The sequence below is a fragment of the Pteropus medius genome, unplaced genomic scaffold, assembly GCF_902729225.1.
Source record: "Pteropus medius unplaced genomic scaffold, Ma_sr-lr_union100, whole genome shotgun sequence".
NCBI lineage: Eukaryota > Metazoa > Chordata > Mammalia > Chiroptera > Pteropodidae > Pteropus > Pteropus medius.
In genome coordinates this window covers 416,599-424,056 of record NW_024342471.1, presented here as the reverse complement: position 1 = coordinate 424,056, position 7,458 = coordinate 416,599, and the positions used below count along the sequence as shown (strand labels likewise).

The window sequence follows — 7,458 nt, the reverse complement described above, 5'->3', positions numbered from 1 at the left end:
AGGGAGGGAGGGAAAGAAAGAAAATTGAGGGTTGGATAGTCACTGGCAGCTGAATTTACATCAACACTTCTGGGAAAACCTGAATTTAGAACTGTAATCCTGATTCCATGTAGTGGATAGTAAGCAGGGTTCATATCTGACACAGGTCTCAGGGGCAGAATGGTGGACCAAGAAATCCTCTGAGAAGATGCCAGTGAAAGATTAGCTGTCACTTCTGATCTGGAGCCCATTCCAATCAGCAGGTAATATACAAGCAGAGATCTGATAACAAACTAATGACACTTTTACTTCAACTAACCTTTCTAAAGGTTATATAGTCAATTGAGAATAATTTTCAAAGTAGACACTTCTAAAGACATTACTCCACACCCTGTGATCCTGCCATGGTCAAAAATATGTTTGGATCTCTCACTGGTGGAGGCCCAAGTCCACTTATCTATCCACACATCTGACAAAGACTTATCGAGTGCCTATTATGAGCCAGCACTGTGTAGGGGCTGTGGATACCACAAAAAGGCAAAGGTCATGTCTTCTGAGAGCTCAGGTACACATGGGTGAGACAGGTTATTCACAATTAAATAAATCAATAAACAATAACTGATGATAATGCTGCAAGAAAAATTAACAGGGTGTCATGATACAGAATGAGAGAAAGGTCCAATTTTCAACAGAGTGGGCATGGTAAGGTCATTTTGATGAAGAGAAATTTAAGCTAAGAGATTGAGAGTAGAGGCAAACTACAATTAGATCTGATCCATGGAGGAAAAAAACATTCCAGGTAGAGGAAAAGTAGAGAAAATCCTTATGGCCTAAATAAGAGGGTGGTTTTGAGATTTAAAAAGACGTTAGATCTGGATAATTCAAAGGAGAGAACAGCAGCTGGAGATGCAGAGAATGAACCGGATCATGCAGGCACTTACTGTCCATAGATAGGAGCACAGTTTTTATTCTAAGAACAATGAATTTAAGCATACAAGTAACATGAGTTTTTAAAAGATCCCTCTGGCTGTGATGTGAATGGAAATTGTACAGGCAAGAGTGGAACTGAAGAAACCAATCTGCAGGCTATTGCAAAAGCCATCATGGGTAAAACATGATAGTGATTTCAATAGAGTGGAAGTTCTCAAGATTGAGAAAAATAGATGGAGATGAGGTATATTTTGAAGAGAGAACTGGCAGGACTTGCTGATGAACTGGATGTAGGGGATGAAAGAATGGGAGGAGTTAAAAATGACTCTCAGGCTTCTGGCTTTGGTAACTGGGTCGATGGTGGTGCCATCGACAGATGGAAAAGGCTGATGTGAGCCAGGCTTGAGGGGAAAATTAAGGGCTCTGTTTTGGCCATATTAAGCTGGAGATGCCTATGAGACATCCGAGTAGAAATGCCCAATGGGTAACTGGATGTTAGAGTCTCAGGCTCATAGGAAACATATCCTGAAGATAGGAGTAGAATACTCTCACCTAGAGATGGGTTTAAGCTCTGAGAGAGAATGCACATACATCTTTCCCAAACTATCTCTATGCACAGCGCTTTCCGTTTGCCCTCAGATTCTAAAAATTCGGATCACTGACCTCTCAATTCTGGGTGATCCCCCATCCACTTTACCTTCTGGATTCTTCTCTTCTACTGAACTGTGTTTTATAAAAATTTTTATTTGTCCCTTCAAGTTGACCAGAAAACAGATACCGGCCCTTCCCATTTAGATGTTTTTAACAACAATGGGGGAAAAAACACTTCAAACAATAAAAACACTAAGGCTGGTTTTCGGTGGAAATTGAAGATTATTTTTCTTACTGTAACTGGACTACTCCTAGGACTAATTGGTTTCTTGGCGCTTAGAGAGAAGGTTACATTTATCCTTCATCCATAGCTCTATAATTCCTGTGAGTGTTCTTAGAGTCTTTTAGTGGTAGAATTCAAACTGACTCAGAATTCCAGACACTGTAATCTAGGGAAGTCCTCCAAGATTAGTACAACCTACACATATTATATGTGAGAAAACAAAAATCTATAAAGTTTGAGTGACCAAAATGGTGATTCTAATATATTTCGTATTATTTATATTCTCTAATTTATATAGTATACATGATAAATATTAATAAATATGTATAGTTGACCCTTTAACAATTCGGGGATAGGGAGCACTGTGCAGTCAAAAATCCACATATAACCTTTGACACCCCAGAAACTTAACTATTAATAAGCTACTACTGACCAGAAGCCTTACCGATAACATAGGTGATTAACACATATTTTGTAGGTTATATGTATTACACATTATATTCTTCCATTAAAGTAAACTAGAGAAAAGGAAATGTTATTAAGAAAATCAATAGGAAGAAAAAATACAGTCTACGGCCATGCTACCTTGAACAAGCCCAATCCCATCTGATCTCGGAAGCTAAGCAGGGTGGGTCTGGTTAGTACTTGGATGGGAGACCACTTAGGAAGACCAGGTGCTGTAGGCATAAAAAAAAAATTTTTAAAAAAAAGAGATTGTAAGATGACGAGGTCCTTACAACCTATGAAGTCAACTAAGGGCTGCCTCACCTAAAAAAAAAAAGAGAAAGAAAAAATACATTTACGGTACTATATGTACTTATTGAATAAAATCCACATACAAACAGCAAGTGACAGGACATGCACTGGGTCCTCAACATCTGTTAGATGAATGAATGAGATCACACAATCACAAGAAAAGTTGCCCAAAAGTTGTTGGGCACTGGACACATAATAATGTTATTTTCTTTTAACAATGCTGCTTTCCAAAAATCCAATTTGTCAGTCGTAATTTTGTAATTATGAAGCTCAAAAACACTGATACCCACCTCATATCTCTTCAATTCATTATCCAATTCATTTAACCAAGATTTACTGGCTGTGTTAAATGCTAAATGCTATTCTACGAATACAATGACGGGCAAAATAAAGATATGTCTACCCTCATGGAGCTTACTGGGTAATGGAAGAACAGTAAATCACATAAATGTGAAATTACCTCAGCACTACAGAGAGAAGCTGTTGGAGCTTATAATATGGGAATATGACCTCATAAAAGAGATCCAAAGGATGAAAGGTATTTGTTTAGTCAAAGAGGGAAGAAAATGCATTTCAACAGAGGCAGTGGCGTGTGCTCTGCGACAGGAAGCACAATGCGTGTGAGGGACTGAAAAGGTCCATGTGGTCGAATCGAAGAAAGTGAAGAGAACATGGTATGAGTTAAGCTGGAGATACAGGCAGTGGCCAATACATGCAAAGCTATAGGGGTAACTCTAAGGGCTCCAAGGGCAAAGAGAACTATAAAGAAGTTTTAAGCTAGGAAACAATGTTATCAGATTTGCATCTGTACAATGTTACTCTGACAGATGTTTGGAGAATATAGGGGCAAAGAGTAGCAGCAGAGATAACAGAATACTCCTGCCAGCAAAATATGATGATGACTTGAATAAAAGACACTGGAGATAGAAAGTGAAGTAATTTAATATACTATTGAAGAGTAAACTGAACAGAATTTTTTGATGGTTTGAGTGGTGAAGGGGGGAAAAAGGAAATGACATTTACAGGATGATTTTACATTAATTTCCTACCCCAAAACATCCATCAACTCACTTCCATCTTAACAATATAACCCTAAATTTATTTGGTGTGCCAAGGGTCCCAGATAAGATTTATATTTTTCTGTATCACTTTCAGCTATACATGGTTACTGTATATGTCACTAAACACTGGCTAATAAAATATAAGTAGACGTGTTGAGGCCTTTTGAGATGTTTCCTTAAAAGAAAGATGGCATGGCCTTACTTTTCTCTACCTAAACCTTTGTGTCTGGAACTCAGATGTGAAATTATAATTTTAGCAGTCAATTTAGACCAGGAAGACAATGGCCAGATTCTTCAGAAGGCAGGCACTCACATGCTAGGCATGCATACATACCTCCAGACTTCTTTTTCATGAGAAAATAAACCTTTTTACGTCTACCCATAGCCAAAAGAATCTGATCCGATACACGGTGAAATCCACTAGGTAAACAAGGGTGTCATTAACTAGGAGGGGGTGGCTAGAGGAAGTCCAGGTGATGGGGAAAAACACCACGAGCTGCTTTGTGATAAGTTTGAGATGCCTGAGAGATGACCTGAGCGGGCAGTTAGATATACAACTCTAAAATTTCTAACATGTCTGGATTAGGTATATTTACAATTCCTCAGCATACTGAGGGTATTTACAATCACCAATAAATAAATAAATATAGATAGATAAATAAATAAATAAATAAGTAAATAAATAAATAAATAAAGTGGGTCTACAAATTCAGTGCAAACTTATCAACATTTCGGATTTTTTTTTTTTTTTTTAGAAATTGAAAAACAGAACCTAAAATTCATATGAAAATGCAAGAAGCACAACGTGGCCAAAACGATCTTGAAAAAGAAGAAAAACGCGAGATGACTCACACTTCTCAATTCTAAAACTTATTACAAAGTTATAGTAATTAAGACAGCATAAAATCACATATTAATCAATAAAATAGTATTTACAGCCCAAAAGTAAACCTTTACATTTGTGGTCAACTGATTTTTGATGGGTTACTGAAAACAGGCAACGGGGAAAGAAGTCTTTTTAAAAATGGGGCTGAGACAACAGCACAGCCACATGAAAAATAATGAAATTGGATGCCTACCTTACGTCATGCACAGCGGAAGTCCCAGCCTGTGGCCCGGTCTATTCCTACACCCTACACCCTACACCGACTGAACCCGGGAACAAAGGGCTGGAGCCGAAATGCTGAGTCACACCACACGCACATGCGCAGTTTGCTCCAGCGCAGCTGCCCTCAGGCTTCAGGCCCTCCGGGCATGTTGGATAGGCCCTGCCCTCACCCACCAAGCCATCATTCATTGCCCAGCGGTTCCCCAAACTGGGCCCGTGATATGAATGCTTGAATGGTGGTTAGTCAGACCTCATAAGGCTCTACTCTCCTTATAGAACTTTAAGTTTATCTGGCTATCGTGATTTCCAAATGTCTTTCATCCCAGGTATCCCTCCCTCCCTGCTCGTGCCCCGAACGGCTTCTGAAATACCCCGCGATCTGGCATGAAAAGAACTAGCAACTCTGTTCAGGGGGCAGGATGGACCCTGGCAGCAGGGTGTGTTCCCCAGAAGTCCCCAACTGAGGCCAGGCCTATACTTACACGACCCGCTACAGAGATTCTGGATTCTGAGATGGTGCGGCAGACGCGTACGCAGTTCTAGCCCCACGCACCTGCTTTTGAGCGTTCAGGATCTCTGAGCCTCTGTCTAGCAGGCCATCTTTTTGGGGTCAGCAGTTCTCATGCACTGAACTCTTGATATGGAACGGGCTGACTCTTTTGAGTCAGACCTCTTTGGCCCTGTGTAGGGAAGACACACACAGCCTCTGTGGAGTCAGCTCTCCCAGGTGTCTCTCATCAGTGCACAGCCGCGGCACTGCGCAGGATGGCACAGCTAAGGAGATCTCGTGAGATCTGGCTTTGAGGAACAGGAATCTCTGATTTAGAGAGGGCTGGAATATGGCAGCGCACTGTGTGCCTCCGAAATCTTTGCCTGTGGCTCTGGCTATCCCTACAAGACAGAACCCAGGGACCTATTCCGAGGAACTTCATTGCTGAGTCACGGGGCAAGCGCATGCGCAGTTCGCTCCCACACACCTGCCCTCAGGCATCAGATTCTTCAGACTTGTGGAATAGGGTCTACTCTCCCCCATCAAGCCATTATCCTGATGAGTTTTGCACACATAATGAAGATTAAATTGTATTTCACCAATGAAAACCATATTAACTGGTAAGGGACTTGTACCCAGATTATAGAAAAACTATAAAAACTCAGTAAAAAAAAGAGAACTATACGAACAGGACTCTTCTTTAAGGAAAACATACAAATGGCCAAAAAGCACATGAAAATATCATTATTTGTTAGGAAAATGCACATCAAAACCCAATGAGATACCACTTCACACACACACACACACACACACACACACACAAGAATTGCTACAATCAAAGGGACGTACCGTAATAACTGTTGGCAAAAAGGTGGAGAAATTGGAACTCTCATACGTTGGTAAACTGTAAATGATGCAGCCAATGTTATCTGAATATAATCTGACAGTTTCTCAAAAGATTAAACATAGAGTTACCATATGATCTAGCATTCCCATTCCTAGGAATATACCCAAGAGAAAATGAAAACATATGTTCACAAAAAAACATTCATAAAAGCATTTTTATGAATAAGTTTTGCTATGAATCATGGCAAACACAATTCATAATAGCTGAAAGGAGAAACAACCCAAATGTTTCTCAACTGATGAACGGATTAATAAAATCTGTTATAGCCATACAAGAGCATATTATTTAGTAATAAAAAGTAATGGAGTACTGATATATCTATAAATGGATGAATACTGAAAACATGCAAAGTGAAAGGAGCCGCACGCAAAAGAATGCAAAGGACATATATCATATGATTCCACTTATACGAAAAGTCTAGAACGGGCAAATCTATAGAAACGTGACGTAGATTAGTGTTTGCCTACCATTGGGAATCGTGGGCATGAGGAAAAATGAGTAGGGTCTGTTAAAGGGTATAGAAATTTTTTTGTGGGATGATGAAATGTTCTAAAATTAGAGAATAGTGATGGTTTCACAACTCTGACTATAAAAAACACTGAATTGTACACTCGAATGGATGAATTTTATGTTATGTGAATTAACTCTCAATAAAATAGTTAAAAAATCAAAAGAGAAGAAGCTGACTTTTCTTTGCCAGAGTATAAAACCACACAATCATATTAATGAACTTGTTGTTCCCAAATGTTCAATTCCTTGCTGTCTTTGCTTTGAAGCTCCCTATCTAGCCATATACTTGGCCAGAGTCGCCTCTTTGTATTTGACAGTACCCTTTCCCTGGTTCTCAGAGGCCCCAGCATCTTAACTGCCTGTTTTCTTGCCTCTTTCTCCTACCAAACTATAAGCAACTACACAGAAATCATGGGCTTTTATCTCAGGATTTCTAGAAATTCTAATCCAGATTTTTCTGTTTGAAATATACTTAGCTATTTGTACAATGATAATTGAAAACTCAAAATAATTTTTTAATTATTTACTATAAAATGGATATATTTGAATAATTATTTGCATTCAATTTAATTTCTTCTTTGATGCAGAAAATTAAAAGCGTCTCCTCCTGCCTTGCAGATATTTGAAATTTTATAAATGAGTCATTAATAAGACTTGCACTATATTGAGGCTTCTAGACTGATCTTTTATGTCATTTCTGGCCTATGCATGTCTAGGAATTCTTTGAATACATAAAGGTAACTGCAGGTTTATATGTAGATACTGTATTTAATTCTAGGGCAGCTGTAACAAATTGCCAAAACTTTACTAGTTTAAAACAACAGAAATGTATCGCCTCACAGT

The 7,458-nt window shown here is 39.0% G+C and overlaps 1 pseudogene; it reads left to right on the top strand.

Moving 5' to 3' along the window:
* Positions 1 to 2,351: 2,351 nt before the first annotated feature.
* Positions 2,352 to 2,469, top strand: LOC120604060 (uncharacterized; annotated as a pseudogene).
* The last annotated feature ends 4,989 nt before the right edge of the window (positions 2,470 to 7,458 follow it).